Source organism: Pelobates fuscus, chromosome 4 (assembly GCF_036172605.1).
Source record: "Pelobates fuscus isolate aPelFus1 chromosome 4, aPelFus1.pri, whole genome shotgun sequence".
NCBI classification, from domain to species: domain Eukaryota; kingdom Metazoa; phylum Chordata; class Amphibia; order Anura; family Pelobatidae; genus Pelobates; species Pelobates fuscus.
The window spans coordinates 6,816,970-6,842,642 of record NC_086320.1 but is presented as its reverse complement, the minus strand read 5'-3'; the positions used below and the strand labels follow the sequence as shown (position 1 = coordinate 6,842,642).

Genomic DNA, 25,673 nt, shown 5'->3' with positions numbered 1-25,673 from the left:
CAAAGAGGGCTGAAACAATAAGGGAACCTGCCGGTTATTTAGAGATCAGTCTCATCAACAAGTAGTACAGGTTATCTGTCAATGTCACAATGTAACAGTTGGAGGTATCAGTTATAGAGCAGTGCAGCAGTTGGAGGTATCAGTTATAGAGCAGTGTAGCAGTTGGAGGTGTCAGTTATAGAGCAGTGTAGCAGTTGGAGGTGTCAGTTATAGAGCAGTGTATCAGTTGGAGGTATCAGATATATAGCAGTGCAGCAGTTGGAGGTATCAGTTATAGAGCAGTGTAGCAGTTGGAGGTGTCAGTTATAGAGCAGTGTAGCAGTTGGAGGTGTCAGTTATATAGCAGTGTAGCAGTTGGAGGTGTCAGTTATAGAGCAGTGTAGCAGTTGGAGGTGTCAGTTATAGACCTTTGGAGCAGTTGGAGGTATCAGTTATAGAGCAGTGTAGCAGTTGGAGGTGTCAGTTATAGAGCAGTGCAGCAGTTGGAGGTGTCAGTTATAGAGCAGTATAGCAGTTGGAGGTGTCAGTTATAGAGCAGTGTAGCAGTTGGAGGTATCAGTTATAGAGCAGTGTAGCAGTTGGAGGTATCAGTTATAGAGCAGTGTAGCAGTTGGAGGTTACAGTTATAGAGCAGTGCAGCAGTTGGAGGTGTCAGTTATAGAGCAGTGTAGCAGTTGGAGGTGTCAGTTATAGAGCAGTGTAGCAGTTGGAGGTATCAGTTATAGAGCAGTGTAGCAGTTGGAGGTTACAGTTATAGAGCAGTGCCGCAGTTGGAGGTGTTAGTTATAGAGCAGTGCAGCAGTTGGAGGTATCAGTTATAGAGCTGTGCAGCAGTTGGAGGTATCAGTTATAGAGCAGTGTAGCAGTTGGAGGTTACAGTTATACAGCAGTGCCGCAGTTGGAGGTGTCAGTTATAGAGCAGTGTAGCAGTTGGAGGTGTCAGTTATAAAGCAGTGTAGCAGTTGGAGGTGTCAGTTATAGAGAAGTGTAGCAGATTGAGGTGTCAGTTATAAAGCAGTGTAGCAGTTGGAGGTGTCAGTTATAGAGCAGTGTAGCAGTTGGAGGTGTCAGTTATTGAGCAGTGCAGCAGTTGGAGGTGTCAGTTATAGAGCAGTGCAGCAGTTGTAGGTGTCAGTTATAAAGCAGTGTAGCAGTTGGAGGTGCCAGTTATAGAGCAGTGTAGCAGTTGGAGTTGTCAGTTATAGAGCAGTGTAGCAGTTGGAGGTTACAGTTATAGAGCAGTGTAGCAGTCGGAGGTGTCAGTTATAGAGTAGTGTAACAGTTGGAGGTATCAGTTATAGAGCAGTGTAGCAGGTGGAGGTGTCAGTTACAGAGCAGTGTAGCAGTTGGATGTGTCAGTTACAGAGCAGTGTAGCAGTTGGAGGTGTCAGTTATAGAGCAGTGTAGCAGTTGGAGGTGTCAGTTATAGAGCAGTGTAGCAGTTGGAGGTGTCAGTTATAGAGCAGTGTAGCAGTTGGAGTTGTCAGTTATAGAGCAGTGTAGCAGTTGGAGGTGTCAGTTATAGAGCAGTGTAGCAGTTGGAGGTGTCAGTTATAGAGCAGTGTAGCAGTTGGAGGTGTCAGTTATAGAGCAGTGTAGCAGTTGGAGGTGTCAGTTATAGAGCAGTGTAGCAGTTGGAGGTGTCAGTTATAGAGCAGTGTAGCAGTTGGAGGTGTCAGTTATAGAGCAGTGTAGCAGTTGGAGGTGTCAGTTATAGAGCAGTGTAGCAGTTGGAGGTGTCAGTTATAGAGCAGTGTAGCAGTTGAAAGTGTCAGTTATAGAGCAGCGCAGCAGTTGGATGTGTCAGTTACAGAGCAGTGTAGCAGTTGGAGGTGTCAGTTATAGAGCAGTGTAGCAGTTGGAGGTATCAGTTATAGAGCAGTGTAGCAGTTGCAGGTTACAGTTATAGAGCAGTGTAGCAGTTGGAGGTGTCAGTTATAGAGCAGTGCAGCAGTTGGACGTATCAGTTATAGACCTTTGGAGCAGTTGGATGTATCAGTTATAGAACTTTGGAGCAGTTGGAGGTGTCAGTTATAGAGCAGTGTAGCATTTGGAGGTGTCAATTATAGAGCAGTGTAGCAGTTGGAGGTGTCAGTTATAGAGCAGTGTAACAGTTGGAGGTGTCAGTTATAGTCCTTTGGAGCAGTTGGAGGTGTCAGTTACAGAGCAGTGTAGCAATTGGAGGTGTCAGTTACAGAGCAGTGTAGCATTTGGAGGTGTCAATTATAGAGCAGTGTAGCAGTTGGAGGTGTCAGTTATAGAGCAGTGTAACAGTTGGAGGTGTCAGTTATAGTCCTTTGGAGCAGTTGGAGGTGTCAGTTACAGAGCAGTGTAGCAGTTGGAGGTGTCAGTTATAGAGCAGTGTAGCAGTTGGAGGTGTCATTTACAGAGCAGTGTAGCAGTTGGAGATTACAGTTATAGAGCAGTGCAGCAGTTGAAGGTGGCAGTTACATAGCAGTGTAGCAGTTGGAGGTGTCAGTTATAGTGCAGTGTAGCAGTTGGAGGTGTCAGTTATAGAGCAATGTAGCAGTTGGAGGTGTCAGTTATAGTCCTTTGGAGCAGTTGGAGGTGTCAGTTACAGAGAAGTGTAGCAGTTGGAGGTGTCAGTTATAGACCTTTGGAGCAGTTGGAGTTGTCAGTTATAGAGCAGTGTAGCAGTTGGATGTATCAGTTATAGAGCAGTGCAGCAGTTGGAGGTGTCAGTTATAGACCTTTGGAGCAGTTGGAGGTGTCAGTTATAGAGCAGTGTAGCAGTTGAAAGTGTCAGTTATAGAGCAGTGCAGCAGTTGGAGGTGTCAGTTACAGAGCAGTGTAGCAGTTGGAGGTGTCAGTTATAGAGCAGTGTAGCAGTTGGAGGTATCAGTTATAGAGCAGTGTAGCAGTTGCAGGTTACAGTTATAGAGCAGTGTAGCAGTTGGAGGTGTCAGTTATAGAGCAGTGTAGCAGTTGGAGGTATCAGTTATAGAGCAGTGTAGCAGTTGCAGGTTACAGTTATAGAGCAGTGTAGCAGTTGGAGGTGTCAGTTATAGAGCAGTGCAGCAGTTGGACGTATCAGTTATAGACCTTTGGAGCAGTTGGAGGTATCAGTTATAGAACTTTGGAGCAATTGGAGGTGTCAATTATAGAGCAGTGTAGCAGTTGGAGGTGTCAGTTATAGAGCAGTGTAGCAGTTGGAGGTGTCAGTTATAGAGCAGTGTAACAGTTGGAGGTGTCAGTTATAGAGCAGTGTAACAGTTGGAGGTGTCAGTTATAGTCCTTTGGAGCAGTTGGAGATGTCAGTTACAGAGCAGTGTAGCAGTTGGAGGTGTCAGTTATAAAGCAGTGTAGCAGTTGGAGGTGTCAGTTATAGAGCAGTGTAGCAGTTGGAGGTGTCAGTTATAGAGCAGTGTAGCAGTTGGAGGTGTCAGTTATAGAGCAGTGTAGCAGTTGGAGGTGTCAGTTATAGAGCAGTGTAGCAGTTGGAGGTATCAGTTATAGAGCAGTGTAGCAGTTGGAGGTATCAGTTATAGAGCAGTGTAGCAGTTGGAGGTGTCAGTTATAGAGCAGTGTAACAGTTGGAGGTATCAGTTATAGAGCAGTGTAGCAGGTGGATGTATCAGTTATAGAGCAGTGCAGCAGTTGGAGGTGTCAGTTATAGAGCAGTGTAGCAGTTGGAGGTGTCAGTTATAGAGCAGTGTAGCAGTTGGAGGTGTCAGTTACAGAGCAGTGTAGCAGTTGGATGTGTCAGTTACAGAGCAGTGTAGCAGTTGGAGGTGTCAGTTATAGAGCAGTGCAGCAGTTGGAGGTATCAGTTATAGAGCAGTGTAGCAGTTGGAGGTGTCAGTTATAGAGCAGTGTAGCAGTTGGAGGTATCAGTTATAGAGCAGTGTAACAGTTGGAGGTATCAGTTATAGAGCAGTGCAGCAGTTGGATGTATCAGTTATAGAGCAGTGTAGCAGGTGGAGGTGTCAGTTACAGAGCAGTGTAGCAGTTGGAGGTATCAGTTATAGAGCAGTGTAGCAGTTGGAGGTGTCAGTTATAGAGCAGTGTAGCAGTTGGAGGTGTCAGTTATAGAGCAGTGTAGCAGTTGGAGGTGTCAGTTATAGAGCAGTGTAGCAGTTGGAGGTATCAGTTATAGAGCAGTGTAGCAGTTGGAGGTGTCAGTTATAGAGCAGTGTAACAGTTGGAGGTATCAGTTATAGAGCAGTGTAGCAGGTGGATGTATCAGTTATAGAGCAGTGCAGCAGTTGGAGGTGTCAGTTATAGAGCAGTGTAGCAGTTGGAGGTGTCAGTTATAGAGCAGTGTAGCAGTTGGAGGTGTCAGTTACAGAGCAGTGTAGCAGTTGGATGTGTCAGTTACAGAGCAGTGTAGCAGTTGGAGGTGTCAGTTATAGAGCAGTGCAGCAGTTGGAGGTATCAGTTATAGAGCAGTGTAGCAGTTGGAGGTGTCAGTTATAGAGCAGTGTAGCAGTTGGAGGTATCAGTTATAGAGCAGTGTAACAGTTGGAGGTATCAGTTATAGAGCAGTGCAGCAGTTGGATGTATCAGTTATAGAGCAGTGTAGCAGGTGGAGGTGTCAGTTACAGAGCAGTGTAGCAGTTGGATGTGTCAGTTATAGAGCAGTGTAGCAGTTGGAGGTGTCAGTTATAGAGCAGTGCAGCAGTTGGAGGTATCAGTTATAGAGCAGTGTAGCAGTTGGAGGTGTCAGTTATAGAGCAGTGCCGCAGTTGGAGGTTGTGGCAAAACCAGCTTTGCCACTGTGAACTGGAGAGGCCTGGTTGCTAGCCTCTTACCTGCTGACTATGGCCCCTGGGTTATTTGGGGCATATTGTATTTAATTGTGCGACTGCTGGCCCTTTAAGCACAGGGAATGGTATTTTATTGTACTGCTGCTGGCCCTTTAAGAACTGTCTGGGGACATATTGAGACTTTGGGTAACAATACCCTTTAAGACTATGGCCCCTGAAAACGTATGGACTTTTATTGGTGTGTATGGCCCTTTAAGAACCGTCTGGGGACATCTTGTAACTTCGGGTAACAATGCCCCTTTAAGACTATGTCCCCAGACCTGTAAAATAACTTGTTCCTGGCTTTCCCCCACTTGGTTCAGTAAATAGGGCTTACTGAACCAAGTACCACACAGGCGGACCACCCAGAAGCTAAAGTGTGCAGGCAATTTACCTCCCAGGCTGTGAGGTTACTGCCGGTCAATTGCACGTGGCGGCGGCCATCTTTGTTCAGTCGAACGCGGTCAGCGGTATATGCTAAAGATTCTGTGGAACTAAAATCGGCTACACATTCTGCCGAACACCGCTGACCCTTACCTTCTCCCATACGGAACTTGCAGCTCCAGAGACTAAGTCCCGTTCGAAATGGGACTTAGTTGTTTTTTCGGCATGAAATTGACCGACCGCACAGCCCAAATCTATGGAACTGTTTTGGGCAGGAAATTGTGCTTGCGGTCGGTCATAAAGGACTTCCAGCTAACTTTTGATCCACTGGAGGGATTTGGCTGATTTTTGGAAGGGTTTATGTTTGACACCTCCAACAGTGTAGCAGTTGGAGGTGTCAGTTACAGAGCAGTGTAGCAGTTGGAGGTGTCAGTTATAGAGCAGTGTAGCAGTTGGAGGTGTCAGTTATAGAGCAGTGTAGCAGTTGGAGGTGTCAGTTATAGAGCAGTGTAGCAGTTGGAGGTGTCAGTTATAGAGCAGTGTAGCAGTTGGAGGTGTCAGTTATAGAGCAGTGTAGCAGTTGGAGGTGTCAGTTATAGAGCAGTGTAGCAGTTGGAGGTGTCAGTTATAGAGCAGTGTAGCAGTTGGAGGTGTCAGTTATAGAGCAGTGTAGCAGTTGAAAGTGTCAGTTATAGAGCAGCGCAGCAGTTGGATGTGTCAGTTACAGAGCAGTGTAGCAGTTGGAGGTGTCAGTTATAGAGCAGTGTAGCAGTTGGAGGTATCAGTTATAGAGCAGTGTAGCAGTTGCAGGTTACAGTTATAGAGCAGTGTAGCAGTTGGAGGTGTCAGTTATAGAGCAGTGCAGCAGTTGGACGTATCAGTTATAGACCTTTGGAGCAGTTGGATGTATCAGTTATAGAACTTTGGAGCAGTTGGAGGTGTCAGTTATAGAGCAGTGTAGCATTTGGAGGTGTCAATTATAGAGCAGTGTAGCAGTTGGAGGTGTCAGTTATAGAGCAGTGTAACAGTTGGAGGTGTCAGTTATAGTCCTTTGGAGCAGTTGGAGGTGTCAGTTACAGAGCAGTGTAGCAATTGGAGGTGTCAGTTACAGAGCAGTGTAGCATTTGGAGGTGTCAATTATAGAGCAGTGTAGCAGTTGGAGGTGTCAGTTATAGAGCAGTGTAACAGTTGGAGGTGTCAGTTATAGTCCTTTGGAGCAGTTGGAGGTGTCAGTTACAGAGCAGTGTAGCAGTTGGAGGTGTCAGTTATAGAGCAGTGTAGCAGTTGGAGGTGTCATTTACAGAGCAGTGTAGCAGTTGGAGATTACAGTTATAGAGCAGTGCAGCAGTTGAAGGTGGCAGTTACATAGCAGTGTAGCAGTTGGAGGTGTCAGTTATAGTGCAGTGTAGCAGTTGGAGGTGTCAGTTATAGAGCAATGTAGCAGTTGGAGGTGTCAGTTATAGTCCTTTGGAGCAGTTGGAGGTGTCAGTTACAGAGAAGTGTAGCAGTTGGAGGTGTCAGTTATAGACCTTTGGAGCAGTTGGAGTTGTCAGTTATAGAGCAGTGTAGCAGTTGGATGTATCAGTAATAGAGCAGTGCAGCAGTTGGAGGTGTCAGTTATAGACCTTTGGAGCAGTTGGAGGTGTCAGTTATAGAGCAGTGTAGCAGTTGAAAGTGTCAGTTATAGAGCAGTGCAGCAGTTGGAGGTGTCAGTTACAGAGCAGTGTAGCAGTTGGAGGTGTCAGTTATAGAGCAGTGTAGCAGTTGGAGGTATCAGTTATAGAGCAGTGTAGCAGTTGCAGGTTACAGTTATAGAGCAGTGTAGCAGTTGGAGGTGTCAGTTATAGAGCATTGTAGCAGTTGGAGGTATCAGTTATAGAGCAGTGTAGCAGTTGCAGGTTACAGTTATAGAGCAGTGTAGCAGTTGGAGGTGTCAGTTATAGAGCAGTGCAGCAGTTGGACGTATCAGTTATAGACCTTTGGAGCAGTTGGAGGTATCAGTTATAGAACTTTGGAGCAATTGGAGGTGTCAGTTACAGAGCAGTGTAGCATTTGGAGGTGTCAATTATAGAGCAGTGTAGCAGTTGGAGGTGTCAGTTATAGAGCAGTGTAGCAGTTGGAGGTGTCAGTTATAGAGCAGTGTAACAGTTGGAGGTGTCAGTTATAGAGCAGTGTAACAGTTGGAGGTGTCAGTTATAGTCCTTTGGAGCAGTTGGAGATGTCAGTTACAGAGCAGTGTAGCAGTTGGAGGTGTCAGTTATAAAGCAGTGTAGCAGTTGGAGGTGTCAGTTATAGAGCAGTGTAGCAGTTGGAGGTGTCAGTTATAGAGCAGTGTAGCAGTTGGAGGTGTCAGTTATAGAGCAGTGTAGCAGTTGGAGGTGTCAGTTATAGAGCAGTGTAGCAGTTGGAGGTATCAGTTATAGAGCAGTGTAGCAGTTGGAGGTATCAGTTATAGAGCAGTGTAGCAGTTGGAGGTGTCAGTTATAGAGCAGTGTAACAGTTGGAGGTATCAGTTATAGAGCAGTGTAGCAGGTGGATGTATCAGTTATAGAGCAGTGCAGCAGTTGGAGGTGTCAGTTATAGAGCAGTGTAGCAGTTGGAGGTGTCAGTTATAGAGCAGTGTAGCAGTTGGAGGTGTCAGTTACAGAGCAGTGTAGCAGTTGGATGTGTCAGTTACAGAGCAGTGTAGCAGTTGGAGGTGTCAGTTATAGAGCAGTGCAGCAGTTGGAGGTATCAGTTATAGAGCAGTGTAGCAGTTGGAGGTGTCAGTTATAGAGCAGTGTAGCAGTTGGAGGTATCAGTTATAGAGCAGTGTAACAGTTGGAGGTATCAGTTATAGAGCAGTGCAGCAGTTGGATGTATCAGTTATAGAGCAGTGTAGCAGGTGGAGGTGTCAGTTACAGAGCAGTGTAGCAGTTGGATGTGTCAGTTATAGAGCAGTGTAGCAGTTGGAGGTGTCAGTTATAGAGCAGTGCAGCAGTTGGAGGTATCAGTTATAGAGCAGTGTAGCAGTTGGAGGTGTCAGTTATAGAGCAGTGCCGCAGTTGGAGGTTGTGGCAAAACCAGCTTTGCCACTGTGAACTGGAGAGGCCTGGTTGCTAGCCTCTTACCTGCTGACTATGGCCCCTGGGTTATTTGGGGCATATTGTATTTAATTGTGCGACTGCTGGCCCTTTAAGCACAGGGAATGGTATTTTATTGTACTGCTGCTGGCCCTTTAAGAACTGTCTGGGGACATATTGAGACTTTGGGTAACAATACCCTTTAAGACTATGGCCCCTGAAAACGTATGGACTTTTATTGGTGTGTATGGCCCTTTAAGAACCGTCTGGGGACATCTTGTAACTTCGGGTAACAATGCCCCTTTAAGACTATGTCCCCAGACCTGTAAAATAACTTGTTCCTGGCTTTCCCCCACTTGGTTCAGTAAATAGGGCTTACTGAACCAAGTACCACACAGGCGGACCACCCAGAAGCTAAAGTGTGCAGGCAATTTACCTCCCAGGCTGTGAGGTTACTGCCGGTCAATTGCACGTGGCGGCGGCCATCTTTGTTCAGTCGAACGCGGTCAGCGGTATATGCTAAAGATTCTGTGGAACTAAAATCGGCTACACATTCTGCCGAACACCGCTGACCCTTACCTTCTCCCATACGGAACTTGCAGCTCCAGAGACTAAGTCCCGTTCGAAATGGGACTTAGTTGTTTTTTCGGCATGAAATTGACCGACCGCACAGCCCAAATCTATGGAACTGTTTTGGGCAGGAAATTGTGCTTGCGGTCGGTCATAAAGGACTTCCAGCTAACTTTTGATCCACTGGAGGGATTTGGCTGATTTTTGGAAGGGTTTATGTTTGACACCTCCAACAGTGTAGCAGTTGGAGGTGTCAGTTACAGAGCAGTGTAGCAGTTGGAGGTGTCAGTTATAGAGCAGTGCAGCAGTTGGAGGTGTCAGTTATAGAGCAGTGTAGCAGTTGGAGGTGTCAGTTATAGAGCAGTGTAGCAGTTGGAGGTGTCAGTTATAGAGCAGTGTAGCAGTTGGAGGTGTCAGTTATTGAGCAGTGCCGCAGTTGGAGGTGTCAGTTATAGAGCAGTGTAGCAGTTGGAGGTGTCAGTTATAGAGCAGTGTAGCAGTTGGAGGTGTCAGTTACAGAGCAGTGTAGCAGTTGGAGGTGTCAGTTATAGAGCAGTGCAGCAGTTGGAGGTGTCAGTTATAGAGCAGTGTAGCAGATGGAGGTGTCAGTTATAAAGCAGTGTAGCAGTTGGAGGTGTCAGTTATAGAGCAGTGTAGCAGTTGGAGGTATCGGTTGTAGAGCAGTGTAACAGTTGGAGGTGTCAGTTATAGAGCAGTGTAGCAGTTGGAGGTGTCAGTTATTGAGCAGTGCAGCAGTTGGAGGTGTCAGTTATTGAGCAGTGCAGCAGTTGGAGGTGTCAGTTATAGAGTAGTGTATCAGTTGGATGTATCAGTTATAGAGCAGTGTAGCAGGTGGAGGTGTCAGTTACAGAGCAGTGTAGCAGTTGGATGTGTCAGTTACAGAGCAGTGTAGCAGTTGGAGGTGTCAGTTATAGAGCAGTGCAGCAGTTGGAGGTGTCAGTTATAGAGCAGTGCAGCAGTTGGAGGTATCAGTTATAGAGCAGTGTAGCAGTTGGAGGTATCAGTTATAGAGCAGTGTAGCAGTTGGAGGTGTCAGTTACAGAGCAGTGTAGCAGTTGGAGGTGTCAGTTACAGAGCAGTGTAGCAGTTGGAGGTGTCAGTTATAGAGCAGTGTAGCAGTTGGAGTTGTCAGTTATAGAGCAGTGCAGCAGTTGGAGATGTCAGTTACAGAGCAGTGTAGCAGTTGGAGGTGTCAGTTATAGAGCAGTGTAGCAGTTGAAAGTGTCAGCTATAGAGCAGTGTAGCAGTTGGAGGTGTCAGTTACAGAGCAGTGTAGCAGTTGGAGGTGTCAGTTATAGAGCAGTGTAGTAGTTGGAGGTGTCAGTTATAGAGCATTGTAGCAGTTGGAGGTATCAGTTATAGAGCAGTGTAGCAGTTGGAGGTTACAGTTATAGAGCAGTGCCGCAGTTGGAGGTGTCAGTTATAGAGCAGTGCAGCAGTTGGAGGTATCAGTTATAGAGCAGTGTAGCAGTTGGAGGTTACAGTTATACAGCAGTGCCACAGTTGGAGGTGTCAGTTATAGAGCAGTGCAGCAGTTGGAGGTGTCAGTTATAGAGCAGTGCAGCAGTTGGAGGTGTCAGTTATAGAGCAGTGCAGCAGTTGTAGGTGTCAGTTATAGAGCAGTGTAGCAGTTGGAGGTATCAGTTATAGAGCAGTGTAGCAGTTGGAGTTGTCAGTTATAGAGCAGTGTAGCAGTTTATCACTCCGGTCTCCATACTCTCTGCCTATACCCATCTATTTAGAGGGAATTTCCTTGCTCCTGCCAATATTATATAATAGGTAATAGTATTACCATTATTACACAATTAGGTCTCTGAGGACAGGTGTCAATCCATATCTGCCAAGTGACCCTATGTAGGGGGAACAGTCCCTATTCTGCTCTGTGTCAGTGTGTATCACGGACTCTGAGGACAGGTGTCAATCCATATCTGCCAAGTGACCCTATGTAGGGGGAACAGTCTCTATTCTGCTCTGTGTCAGTGTGTATCATGATCTATGAGGACAGGTGTCAATCCAAATCTGCCAAGTGACCCTATGCAGGGGGAACAGTCCCTATTCTGCTCTGTGTCAGTGTGTATCATGGTCTCTGAGGACAGGTTCAATCCATATCTGCCAAGTGACCCTATGTAGGGGGAACAGTCTCTATTCTGCTCTGTGTCAGTGTGTATCATGATCTCTGAGGACAGGTGTCAATCTATATCTGCCAAGTGACCCTATGTAGGGGGAACAGTCTCTATTCTGCTCTGTGTCAGTGTGTATCATGATCTCTGAGGACAGGTGTCAATCCATATCTGCCAAGTGACCCTATGTAGGATGAACAGTCTCTATTCTGCTCTGTGTCAGTGTGTATCATGATCTCTGAGGACAGGTGTCAATCCATATCTGCCAAGTGACCCTATGTAGGGGGAACAGTCCCTATTCTGCTCTGTGTCAGTGTTAATCAGGGGCTCTGAGGACAGGTGTCAATCCATATCTGCCAAGTGACCCTATGTAGGGGGAACAGTCCCTGTTCTGCTCTGTGTCAGTGTGTATCAGGGATCCTTAGGATAGGTGTCAATCCATATCTGCCAAGTGACCCTATGTAGGGGGAACAGTCCCTATTCTGCTCTGTGTCAGTGTTAATCAGGGGCTCTGAGGACAGGTGTCAATCCATATCTGCCAAGTGACCCTATGTAGGGGGAACAGTCCCTGTTCTGCTCTGTGTCAGTGTGTATCAGGGATCCTTAGGATAGGTGTCAATCCATATCTGCCAAGTGACCCTATGTAGGGGGAACAGTCCCTATTCTGCTCTGTGTCAGTGTGTATCAGGGTCTCTGAGGACAGGTGTCAATCCATATGTCAAGGTGTCAATCCATATGTCAAGGTGTCAATATGTCATATGTCAGGTGTCAATCCATATCCATTGTGATTTAGGAATGTTAGGTGATTTCTGCCCTTTATGGATTAAAACCAGACTCTGCATCAACTGTGTAATTTTCCATGGGAGTTTTGCCATGGATCCCCCTCCGGCATGCCACAGTCCAGGTGTTAGTCCCCTTGAAACAACTTTTCCATCACTTTTGTGGCCAGAAAGAGTCCCTGTGTGTTTTTAAATTTGCCTGCCCATGGAAGTCAATGGCGGTTCGCCCGGTTCGCCGGTTTGCGAACGTTTGCGGAAATTCGCGTCCACCGTTCGCGAACCGAAAATGTTGTGTTCGCGACATCACTACAAACAGATATCTTTGTATTTAATGACAAGCTCATAAACTGTTTCATTTCACCGAAAAGCCAAGAACTGTGATCCCGCGGACCAATAAACAGACGAGCACATTGTACATGTATTAGGAAATGAATGAGACATTTTCGTTGCAATTGGCACACCGCTGTGCGGGGGAATGGGGGCAGGCGGGGAGTGGTGGGGTAAATGAATCAGAGGAGGGACAATGGGGGTTAATTCTCCAGGCAGAATGTTTTGTAATACAAGGAGGCGGGGGGGGGGGGGAGGGATGTTCTCAGCAATTCCCAATTTATCTCCTCGCCTTCCTCGACATGCTTCTTACAGACCTGGCAGTTTCCTTGGTAACACAGGCGGGAGTAGGCTGGACTGGCAGGAGTTAAACTGTGCACGCTCATTGTGCAAGAGGCCGGTCAGGCTAAGGGGAGGGATGGAGACCCCCATCTGGCCCTCTGTACAACGTTCACCTTAAACATGTGCTCAGTATTACACATTGACAATACTAATAGGCTTCACATTGCATGCAGCAGTCACTGGCATTCCCAGCAATGCAGGGGTTAAAAATGAAACTTCCCCACTCTGTGCTAATTAGCTTATTGTGATTGCCTTCTAAGGGGAGAAAACAAACAGACAGAAGATTGATGCATTTATTGTTCAATATAACCATTGGAAATACCATTTATAGAGTTATTCAGAGTGAGAATTCAGAGTGAGTTTGAGGTTAGGAGTAGTCAGACAGAAAGCATCGCTGACTTTCACTAAATGTGGAATTCACTTAGAATTTTTACTTGGTAAATAACCTGGTCAGACTGATGCCATGGAAATGTGAATTTTAAATGTGGATACTGCCTACAGCAACGTAGCACTGGTAGATTGATAAGAGCAAAGCCGCATTGAACCATCACCCCTGAAACGAACATTCAGAATGCTGACAATTAAGGGGAAGGAAAGGCTTAGGGTAGATATTGGTGCAGGTTAGAGTTGGGGTAAGCTTATATTTTAATATAGGTTAGAGTAAGGCTTGATCTCCGTGTAGGTTAGAGTTAGGGTAAGGTTAGAGTTATGGTTAGGGATGTGCTTGATCCAAAAATTTGGTTCGGAAATTTGGGTAAGAAAAATAATTTGGCACTTCGTCAATTTGGAAAATCTGTAGGGCTCCCTAACCCTAACCCTAATCCTACCATAACCCTACCTTAACCCTAACCCTACCTTAACCCTACGCTAACCCTAACCCTGTCATCATTCACGTAATTTTCCCTCCCTCTCTTGTTTTGCCACTTTTCAGAAATCCGAAGCACTTCGGCACTTCCGATATTCGGCACTTCGGTCATTCAGTTACATAGTTACATAGCTGAAAAGAGACTTGCGTCCATCGAGTACAGCCTTCCTCACATATGTTTTTGCTGTTGATTCAAAAGAAAGCAAATTTTGCTTCCAATTTTGCAACAAACTAGGAAAAACATCCTTCTTGACCCCAAAATGGCAGTCAGATATCTCATTGGATCAAGCACCTATTACCCCACTAATTAGAAATTATATCCCTGTATGTTATGTTTTTGCAAGTATTGATCCAATTGCAGTTTAAACATCTGTAGTGACGGGGGGGCGGAGCCTGACAGCGAGACGGGCTAGACGCCATTCCTGGGAGCTCCTTCCCGGCGTCTAAAATCACACGAATATCGCCCATAAAAAGACCCCATCCAACCCTGACTGCAGCAGGTACGGGTCCGTGACATCCCGCGGCATCGACAGATGCCTTTCCAATACACCCCGAGGCAGACCAAGCCGAGACGAAAAACCGGGGCCTACCACGCGCCGACGCTCGCCGACCTCGAGGAACTCTTCGGCGGAACGGGCGCACACAAAGCAGGGGACATCCCCACTTACCCCCCTGCAACTGCTCACAGCCCCTTCCCAGCAATGGGGCGCCGCTCCCAGAGACCCCAATCCACCTCAGCAACGGATCAGCGTGATATCGGCACTCTCCTGCAGCGACAGGTACCATCCAAAATGGCGGCCGCCAGCGGCCCTGACACCCACACGTCCCCTGACTCACCAAACCAGACACACAACGCAATCCCAGCAACACAAGGGGATCCAAACTCCATGACTGGGGATATCCCTGGAGGCACAGCCCCTGCCACTAAGCAGGATCTTCACAACATGCAGAATACACTGCTGGAAATACAGAAGCTCCTAACTGCAGACATGGCCTCCATAAAATCTAATATGCAGCAGCTCAATGACAGGACAACACACACTGAAGGGGACATTGGGAAGCTTCACAATGAAGTAGCTGAACTGAAAACAGCAATGGTCTACTTAAAAACTACACAGCAGGCCATGTCACTTCAAATGACTGCACAAGAAGATAGGCACCGCCGCAACCACCTTAAAATCCGCGGGGTCCCCGCTGAGATCGACGCAGAGGAATTACCTCACTATATAAGACGGCTAATTGCCTCTCTATTACCACCAACGCTTGCCAAGAAATTCACTATAAATGGACTGTACCGACTGCCCACCATCACTAAAACGGCAGCCCCAATCACCGGTGACGTAATCCTCCGATGCTGTACACCACAAGAAAAGGGCCAGATTATGGCAGCAGCGAGGGGAAAAACCCCATTACCATTCGAAGAATCACACCTAACCTTTTACCAAGATCTCACTAAAACTACACTTCAATGGCGTAAATCACTGCAGCCCCTCACCAGCCGCCTGCGTTCAGCGGGGATAACGTACCGTTGGGGCACGCCAAGATCCCTACTAATCACACACAATGGGACGACCCACAAGCTCACAACTGAATCAGAAGCACCTGAAATACTCCACAAGCTGGGCCTTACAGAAGTGGCAACCACAACTCCTGCTCCCCGGGTCGAACACACCTGGGACCCCGAGTCAACAATCCCATTCGTACCGAGAGCCGCACCAACTACCTGACTGAACAAGAAGAGGGCGCAGCTACCTCACACTGAGGAACGAACTTTGACACATCACCAATGTTTTTGTTTTATACTATGCGCTATACTAACCCCTGTTCAGATCTCTCCCATCTCAATGGTTACCCTACTCTTACCCCTCATATACACCAAACGACCTACTACTACCCGTTCTACATACTAACAAACCCAGAGAGGGACAGTCCCAGACCCGTCTCGCACACACATATGAGATACACCCACAAGAGGTGTACAAACACCCCCCCCCCCCCCGTTGCCCCCTTGGTTAGGGGTATCTACCCATTAGGGTAACCGAAACAAACCTCAGATTAACACCACTCACACCTTGGTTACCCACACGCTTCCCTTATCAGCGCTCTCATGATCTAACGCACAACTACAACATAACCTACTGGTAACCTCATGTACGAATTTCAACCCACTCATGAATACCCAGTATACTAACACTTAGCCTCCACGAACCCTCTAAAACATAGTATACTTCCCTACCCGGACTAGAGGGAGGAAAACCTACACTAAGGAAACCATACATATCATCCCCTCCATCCCACCGGGAGCTAACACCTCACAAATAATAAAAAATGTGCGAAATGTTTATTATGATGCCTTGACTACTAACCAATATCTAACATTATTACCCTGCATTACGGATACAGTACCAGTCCTGGCTGTTGTGGCCGGACGTGTTTATGTTAAACTGAAAACGCACCAAAATAAAGAATTTATAAAAAAAAAAATAAACATCTGTAGTGACTCTGACAAAACCACCTCTTCAGGCAAAGAATTCCATATCCTTATTGCTCTTACTGTAAAAAAAAACTTTTCTTTGCCTTAGATGAAATCTCCTTTCTTCCAGCCTAAATGCGTGACCTCGTGTCCTATGTATAGCCCTGTTTATGAATAGATTTACAGATAATGGTTTGTACTGGCCCCGAATATATTTGTATAATGTTATCATATCTCCTCTGAGGTGCCGTTTTTCCAAACTAAAGAGATTTACATTTTTTAACCTTTCTTCATAACTAAAATGCTCCACTCCTTTTAGCAATTTTGGAGCTCATCTCTGGACTTTTTTTAGTGCCATGATATCCTTCTTTAGAACAGGTGCCTAAAATTGCACAGCATATTCAAGGTGTGGTCTTACCAGCGATTTATAAAGAGGCAAAATTATATTTTCATCCCGAGAATTTATGCCCCTATTTATACATGACAAAACCTTACTGGCCTTAGCAACTGCAGATTGACATTGCATATTGCTGCCTAATTTGTTGTCTATAACAATTCCCAAATTCTTCCCGTGTGTTGTTATCCCTAATTCACTACCATTTAGGATGTAAGTTGCTTGTGCATTCTTGACCCCGAAGTGCATAACTTTGCATTTCTCTACGTTAAATTTCATCTGCCATTTTAGTGCCCAGTCCCCCAATCTATCCAAATCCCTCTGCAGCAAAGCAATATCCTGCTCACATTTTATTACTTTACAAGGTTTTTTTGTCATCTGCAAACACTGAAACATGGCTTTCAGTGCCTATTTTAAAATCATTTATAAATATGTTAAATAGAAGCGGTCCCAAAACAGAACCCTGAGGGACACCACTTACCACATTTGTCCAGCTTGAAAATTTACCATTAATGACAACTCGTTGTACTCTACTCAACTCGTTGTTCTACTCAAGAACTGTCACGGTTCTCACCACGACATCCAGACTGCCAGACAAGGTCGCCCCAGAAGTGCCCGATTTGGGATTTGAACCTGGGTACTCTGCAGTGCTGGGGCTGCTGTTTTGCATCTGAGCCACCATACACCTCAGGAAATGCCCAGAAGTCTACTCTTGCCTTGTATCCAGCACTGGGGGCTGGACGTTATCTGAGACTGCTCCTGTCACTCATGGTTCACCTGTGGCTGATCACTGATTAGCCAGGTATAAGACACTGCCTCTCCCTGAGGGCAGTGTCAGTTCATTGACTCTGGTTCAAGTATTGCTGTTTCGTGTTCTCCTGTTGATCCTGACCATGGCTTGTTATTTTGTGTACCCTGACTTCTGGCATCCTCTGACCATGGCTCTCTACTGGTTTATCCTGATTTCTGGCACCCACTGATCTTTGGCTTACCAACGACGATTCTCCTGTTTATGTCCGTATCTGCACTGCGACTTGAAGCATCATCCTGCACAGCCCCCGTGCACCGACTCACAGGCCAGGTGAATTCTTACCTGACCACCTTGGCCTGTGATTACTTGCAAGGGTGATATATCTGCGCTACAGACTCCAACTCAGGTAAGCCCTGATAAGAACAAGAATAATCATCTAGAACAATTTCTTTTAGTTTGAAGACTAATCTATTGTGAGGAACCGTATCAAATGCCTTGGCAAAATCCAAGTAGATCACATCCACTGCAACACCCATATCTATACTTCTAGTTCTACTTCTACTTACGTCTTCGTAGAATGCAATTAGGTTAGTTTGACATGACCTATGTTTCATAAAACAATGCTGATTATTGCTAATAACAAAGTTGTCCCCAATGAATTCCTGAATATTATCCCTTAATAGCCCTTCAAATATTTTCCCAGTCTCAGAAGTTAAGCTCACAGGTCTATAATTTCCAGGCAAGGATTTTGAACCCTTTTTAACTATAGGAACAACATCTGCCTTCCTCCAATCCTCCAGACAATACCTGAAACAAAAGAATCTTGAAAAATTAAATACAGAGGTTCACTTATTTCCCCACTTAGCTCCTCAAGTACTCGTGGGTGAATACCGTCAGGCCCTGGAACTTTATTTACATAAATTTTCAGTTCGGCAATTCGGGACTTCGGCACTTCCGAAATTCGTCTATTCAGACATTCGGAAGCATCTGTATGTCCTAATTGCCCAAAATTCGTCCGAATTCACATTCGGACTGAAATGAATTGCACATGTCTAGTTACGGCAAGGTTAGATTTCGGTGTAGGTTAGCGTTACGGTAAGGTTAGATTTCGGTGTAGGTTAGCGATACAGTAATGTTAGATTTCGGTGTAGGTCAGAGTTAATGTAAGGTTATATTTCGGTGTAGGTTAGAGTTGAGGTAAGGTTAGATTTTGGTGTAGGATAAGGTTAGAGAAAGGTTAGATTTTGGTGAATGGTTAGATTTTGGTGTAGGTCAGAGTTGAGGTAAGGTTAGATTTTGGTGTAGGTCAGAGTTACGGTAAGGTTAGATTTTGCTGAAGGTTAAGGTAAGGTTAGATTTTGGTGTAAAATAGGGTAAGGTTAGACTTCATATAGGTTAAGGTTAGTGCAAGATTAGATTTCAGTATCTATATTTGCACTATATATGTATACCATAAGTGTAACAATGTATAATAACTGTACTGTATATATATCTATTATGTGTGTAACAATGTATCGATTACTGTACTATGTGTCTATTATATGTAAGGATGTGTCTATAACTATACTGTGTATCTCTATTATATGTGTAACAATCTATCTATAACTGTACTATATGTGTATATTATATGTGTAACAATGTATCTATAACTGTACTGTATGTGTCGAATATATATATATATATATGTAACAATGTTTCTAATTATGCTGTATATGTCTATTATATGTGTAACACTGTATCTATAACTGTACTGTATGTGTCTATTATATGTGTAACAATGTATCTATAAGTATACTGTATGTGTCCATTCTATGTGTAACAATGTATCTATAACTGCGCTGTATGTGTATTATATATGTAACAATGTGTCTATAACTGTACTTACAAGGAAAGGTTAAAGGATCTTAACATGTATAGCTTGGAGGAAAGACGAGACAGGGGGGGATATGATAGAAACATTTAAATACATAAAGGGAATCAACACAGTAAAGGAGGAGACTATATTTAAAAGAAGAAAAACTACCACAACAAGAGGACATAGTCTAAAATTAGAGGGACAAAGGTTTAAAAATAATATCAGGAAGTATTACTTTACTGAGAGGGTAGTGGATGCATGGAATAGCCTTCCAGCTGAAGTGGTAGAGGTTAACACAGTAAAGGAGTTTAAGCATGCGTGGGATAGGCATAAGGCTATCCTAACCATAAGGTAAGGCCTGGGACTAATGAAAGTATTTAGAAAATTGGGCCGAATGGTTCTTAGCTGCTGTCACATTCTATGTTTCTTTGTTTCTTTGTTCTATGTTTCTTTGTATGTATCTGGTATTATATATGTAACAATGTATCTATCAATGTATAATATACACCTCCTGTTACACACGTTATTGACCTTTCTGGGGGATTGTATTTGGTATTCTAGTTTCATTCAGTGTTTATACAGCAGGTGATACAGACTATCCATCGCCAGCATTGGATATTAGTGAGATATCTGTCTGCCTGACACACTCCATAGATTAGCCATAAGTACTTGGAGTGTGACAGATGCAGGGGATTTAGTCTGTAACACCCAGCGGGGAATCACAAGGATTTGTCTCTACTAAGATCTTACGATGGGGGACGTCAAACTTGACATGAACCCTAAATCCTAATATAAATCATGGTAATACAGGAAATGAAACCTCTGTCTGTCTCTCTGTCTGTCTGTACACATTGATGATTCTGTATCTGTGACCTGTTATTATGCAGAAGAGATTCTTTTAATGTTTCACACAGAAGACTAAATGATGGTCTCCATACAGGCCCTGCCAGGGTTAATTCTATGAATCGAAGCTTATTATAAATCCATGCTGCTCTTATAATCCCAGCTCCCCGGGATGGCTTGGGGCAGGTGGGGTACATGCAGTGAGAATGAATCACGTGTTGACCCTAAGTCTCGATCCTGGCCTGTTTGATGTCTGCCACAGGCTGCAGGGCTTGGAGGTAAATTCTTTCAAAGCACGGCCATGGGAAAGAATAACGGGGTGGAAGGTGCACCCCCACACTCTATAGGCATTCAAGCAGTTTCTATGTGGGTTGTGGCCTTGGGCCTTGGGGTGAGATGCCGTTTAGGACTCCTAGCGACATGCAGCAATGCTGAGAAATGCCAGGCAAAGACAACGGCAATAAATCTGCTGCAATCCAAGTCCCAGATGGGGGCTCTCACATCCCCTCAATCTGTGGCCGCTGGAAAGGCTATTGTAACCATTAAATGCACATGATAGCAACCATTGTCCTGACTGGCTTCTAGCAACCTTTACCATGGTCAGGATCATTCCGAGCTGCTGGAATGAGTTGAAGACAGAGTCCGGGGACCCAGGACCAGACCGGGAAAACACACAAAAGAAAAAGTGAACGGGGCAGGTTGAAGGAAGGGTCAGGCTGGTAATGAGAACGTGGATTCACACTCTGTCTTTAATCAGAGCTTGGAAAGTGGGCTTCGTTGAATGAATTACTAATCCCTGAAGTCCAATGGCCAACTGCAGATTTAGTAGCCCATTTCCTGAATCGAATTATTGTTGGCTAGAGATGTAATAGCCAGACTTGTGGCTCAATGTGAAAAGATCTCCAGTTCTCTAATTCTTCACATTATAAACTAAGTGTCTGTCCGCCTCACAGGGAATCACTGGATGCTGGTCATTTATAGTCACCATGTAAACAAGCAAAGTGTCAGGAATAATGAGCATTTTAAACTGGCTAAAAAAGAATACTCTAAGCACCATAACCACTGAAGACTGTTGTAGTGGTTATGGTACCAGGAGTGCCCTTAACCCCTTAAGGACCAAACTTCTGGAATAAAAGGGAATCATGACATGTCAGACATGTCATGTGTCCTTAAGGGGTTAAAGTAAGTAGATAAACTCTTTCAGGACGGTTTCACAACTTACCTGGGTCCTGCAGGGTGTCCACAGAGAGTGGGCGCATTGGCTGAGAGTGTCAGCGGATCACCCAGCATCACCCAGCGAAACCAGGGTAAGTTGTCATTTAATAAGAGCACACTGTCATGATGATTGGGGGTTGGGGGACTCTCACTAAATATTGGTTAATATAGATTCATCTCTCACTGCTTCTCCTCTGTTTCCTTCTCAGTTGATTTGTGAGATACACAGAATGTTTATACGGTTACTGTTAATATTTATACTATGTATATATTTCGCAGTTCCCTGATTGGCCCATTTTGCACCGGTTTTCTTTGTCTGATTTATTTCCTGAATCATTTCTTGTTACCAGAAATTCTCAGCAGCTATACGGCCATATGGTTGAAGCTTGGTCTTTTTAAAACATTTTTTTTCTTTGGGTGGAACTAATTTCTCGCCGGGTGTAATATAGGGCATTGGAGTCCCCTTCAGGCAATGCATGAGACCCAGGGTCGCCCAATGAAGGACTAATTACCCAACTCTGACATTTATACGCTAGGCAATGATCACAATATTTAACCCCAATGATGGAAAGGAAAACCGTTTGACCGCAAAACTATGTTTAGATTTATATTTACTATATTTATATTATATTTACTATATTTATATTATATTTACTATATTTATATTATATTTATATTATATTTTTATATTATATTTAATAAAACGATCATTTCACCAAGAAGGGAAAGGAAATGGATTCTGTGTTAAATGAAGTAAATGTAAAGAAATAAGAAAATCATTCCTACGTTCAGTCTATGACAGGATCCTTCAGCCATATACACACACCTTGGGTCAGTGTATGAATTAAACAGTTACTGGGTCTGACGGTGTATGAATGTGACAGTTATTGGGTCAGACGGTGTATGAATGTGACAGTTATTGGGTCAGACGGTGTATGAATGTGACAGTTATTGGGTCAGACGGTGTATGAATGTGACAGTTATTGGGTCAGACGGTGTATGAATGTGACAGTTATTGGGTCACAGTGTATGAATGTGACAGTTATTGGGTCTGACGGTGTATGAATGTGACAGTTATTGGGTCAGACGGTGTATGAATGTGACAGTTATTGGGTCAGACAGTGTATGAATGTGACAGTTATTGGGTCAGACAGTGTATGAATGTGACAGTTATTGGGTCTGACGGTGTATGAATGTGACAGTTATTGGGTCAGACGGTGTATGAATGTGACAGTTATTGGGTCAGACGGTGTATGAATGTGACAGTTATTGGGTCAGACAGTGTATGAATGTGACAGTTATTGGGTCTGACGGTGTATGAATGTGACAGTTATTGGGTCAGACGGTGTATGAATGTGACAGTTATTGGGTCAGACGGTGTATGAATGTGACAGTTATTGGGTCTGACGGTGTATGAATGTGACAGTTATTGGGTCAGACAGTGTATGAATGTGACAGTTATTGGGTCAGACGGTGTATGAATGTGACAGTTATTGGGTCAGACGGTGTATGAATGTGACAGTTATTGGGTCAGACAGTGTATGAATGTGACAGTTATTGGGTCAGACGGTGTATGAATGTGACAGTTATTGGGTCAGACAGTGTATGAATGTGACAGTTATTGGGTCAGACGGTATATGAATGTGACAGTTATTGGGTCAGACAGTGTATGAATGTGACAGTTATTGGGTCTGACGGTGTATGAATGTGACAGTTATTGGGTCAGACGGTGTATGAATGTGACAGTTATTGGGTCAGACAGTGTATGAATGTGACAGTTATTGGGTCAGACGGTATATGAATGTGACAGTTATTGGGTCAGACAGTGTATGAATGTGACAGTTATTGGGTCAGACGGTGTATGAATGTGACAGTTATTGGGTCAGACGGTGTATGAATGTGACAGTTATTGGGTCTGACGGTGTATGAATGTGACAGTTATTGGGTCAGACGGTGTATGAATTAAACAGTTATTGGGTCAGTGTATGAATTAAACAGTTACTGGGTCTGACGGTGTATGAATGTGACAGTTATTGGGTCTGACGGTGTATGAATGTGACAGTTATTGGGTCAGACGGTGTATGAATTAAACAGTTATTGGGTCAGTGTATGAATTAAACAGTTACTGGGTCTGACGGTGTATGAATGTGACAGTTATTGGGTCAGACGGTGTATGAATGTGACAGTTATTGGGTCTGACGGTGTATGAATGTGACAGTTATTGGGTCAGACGGTGTATGAATTAAACAGTTATTGGGTCAGTGTATGAATTAAACAGTTACTGGGTCTGACGGTGTATGAATGTGACAGTTATTGGGTCAGACGGTGTATGAATGTGACAGTTATTGGGTCAGACGGTGTATGAATGTGACAGTTATTGGGTCAGACGGTGTATGAATGTGACAGTTATTGGGTCAGACGGTGTATGAATGTGACAGTTATTGGGTCAGACGGTGTATGAATGTGACAGTTATTGGGTCAGACGGTGTATGAATGTGACAGTTATTGGGTCAGACAGTGTATGAATGTGACAGTTATTGGGTCAGACAGTGTATGAATGTGACAGTTATTGGGTCAGACGGTGTATGAATGTGACAGTTATTGGGTCAGACAGTGTATGAATGTGACAGTTATTGGGTCAGACGGTATATGAATGTGACAGTTATTGGGTCAGACGGTGTATGAATTAAACAGTTATTGGGTCAGTGTATGAATTAAACAGTTACTGGGTCTGACGGTGTATGAATGTGACAGTTATTGGGTCTGACGGTGTATGAATGTGACAGTTATTGGGTCAGACGGTGTATGAATTAAACAGTTATTGGGTCAGTGTATGAATTAAACAGTTACTGGGTCTGACGGTGTATGAATGTGACAGTTATTGGGTCAGACGGTGTATGAATGTGACAGTTATTGGGTCTGACGGTGTATGAATGTGACAGTTATTGGGTCAGACGGTGTATGAATTAAACAGTTATTGGGTCAGTGTATGAATTAAACAGTTACTGGGTCTGACGGTGTATGAATGTGACAGTTATTGGGTCAGACAGTGTATGAATGTGACAGTTATTGGGTCTGACGGTGTATGAATGTGACAGTTATTGGGTCAGACAGTGTATGAATATGACAGTTATTGGGTCTGACGGTGTATGAATGTGACCGTTATTGGGTCAGACAGTGTATGAATGTGACAGTTATTGGGTCAGACAGTGTATGAATGTGACAGTTATTGGGTCAGACAGTGTATGAATGTGACAGTTATTGGGTCAGACAGTGTATGAATGTGACAGTTATTGGGTCAGACAGTGTATGAATGTGACAGTTATTGGGTCAGACAGTGTATGAATGTGACAGTTATTGGGTCAGACAGTGTATGAATGTGACAGTTATTGGGTCAGACGGTGTATGAATGTGACAGTTATTGGGTCAGACAGTGTATGAATGTGACAGTTATTGGGTCAGACAGTGTATGAATGTGACAGTTATTGGGTCAGACAGTGATTGAATGTGACCGTTATTGGGTCAGACAGTGTTTGAATGTGACAGTTATTGGGTCAGACGGTGTATGAATGTGACAGTTATTGGGTCAGACAGTGTATGAATGTGACAGTTATTGGGTCAGACGGTGTATGAATGTGACCGTTATTGTTAAGGTGACAGTTGTCCTTTAAACTTTCTAAGTCGTTTACGATTCTTACAATGACAGATAATCACTGGCAGCAGGGATATCACTATTTAACCTGATATTTCTTTCCCAAAGGAATACTAATCGAGGATATAGTGAAGTCATGTCTACTACCTTTACAATGGAGAAGAGAGGGGATGATTAGTTGCATATTGTGGCTTTTGTATGAGGCCAGTTAGGGCTTTAGTTTGTCTTTACGACATTTCACACACTATAGGGGTGGAATGATTTGTGACATGATTCTTAGATTTTTGTGTCACGCCAATTCTGAGCTCTTCCTCGTTTAGCGCCAAGGAACATGTCCGGAGCTATGCAGGGTATTCGGAAACTCATGCCAAGTCATAGAGACATTTCATTTACAGCTCAGGGACAGACTCTGGTAAAAGATACGTCATTACTTAACTGTAACAAGGGAGACTCTGGTGCCCCCTCCAGCATTGCTTACCGTGAACGTACCACATAAATGAAGGAGTCTAGCTATCATAAGAGTTCTGATTCTGGAGCTTAGTATTAAATTAAAGCACTTATTATAAATGGTCACTTCACTACTATAGTACATGCAGCACATTCACAATTCGATCACAGAATGAATCTTATTCTAAAAGTCTTATTCTTACCTCTGGGAAGTCATCATTCAGACCAGAGACTGAGGCCTCCATCATCTGTAAGTACATCCACAGGGAGTGGACCTGTTCCTGAACCTCTGTCCTCCACAACCTCCATAATTCTCTGTTATACTGCCTAAAAAAACAGCAAGTGGGCAAGTAAGAAACTACAAGTGTGACACCCTAACTTCTTTTTTCTAAAATCTTCTTTCTTCAGCCCCCAAAAAGGCCAAATAAAAAGCCAATGAAAAAAAAAAAAAATTAACCCTTCTTCACCCTTCGAGGGCACGCCTTGTACTGAGCTCCGCAGGGCGGGTCAAGGCTTATAAAGCCTTGCCACGCCCTGCAATGAGGCTTAGAACACTCTGATTGGTTGGTTTAAGCCAATCAGAGTTTTATGAGTCAAATTACACAGCGTGGGAAAATTCCACAGAACTTTCCCACGCTGTGTAAAATGACACAGAGCACTCTGATTGGGTGGATTTCAAGCATATGCGATGTTTTGTCCGCCCCCTTGAAATCCACCCAATCAGAGTGCTCTGTGTCATTTTACACAGCGTGGGAAAGTTCTGTGGAATTTTCCCACGCTGTGTAATTTGACTCATAAAACTCTGAT

The 25,673-nt window shown here is 44.3% G+C and overlaps 1 protein-coding gene across 1 annotated transcript in view; it reads right to left on the bottom strand.

Annotated features, from left to right (window-relative positions):
- Positions 1–25,673, bottom strand: part of LOC134608260 (microtubule-actin cross-linking factor 1, isoforms 6/7-like) — a 236,079-nt gene that overhangs the window by 200,337 nt on the left and 10,069 nt on the right. The window contains exon 2 of the mRNA XM_063450947.1: positions 25,070–25,193. The gene's annotated coding sequence lies outside the window, so the exon portion shown is untranslated. The remainder of the gene's footprint in view (positions 1–25,069; positions 25,194–25,673) is intronic.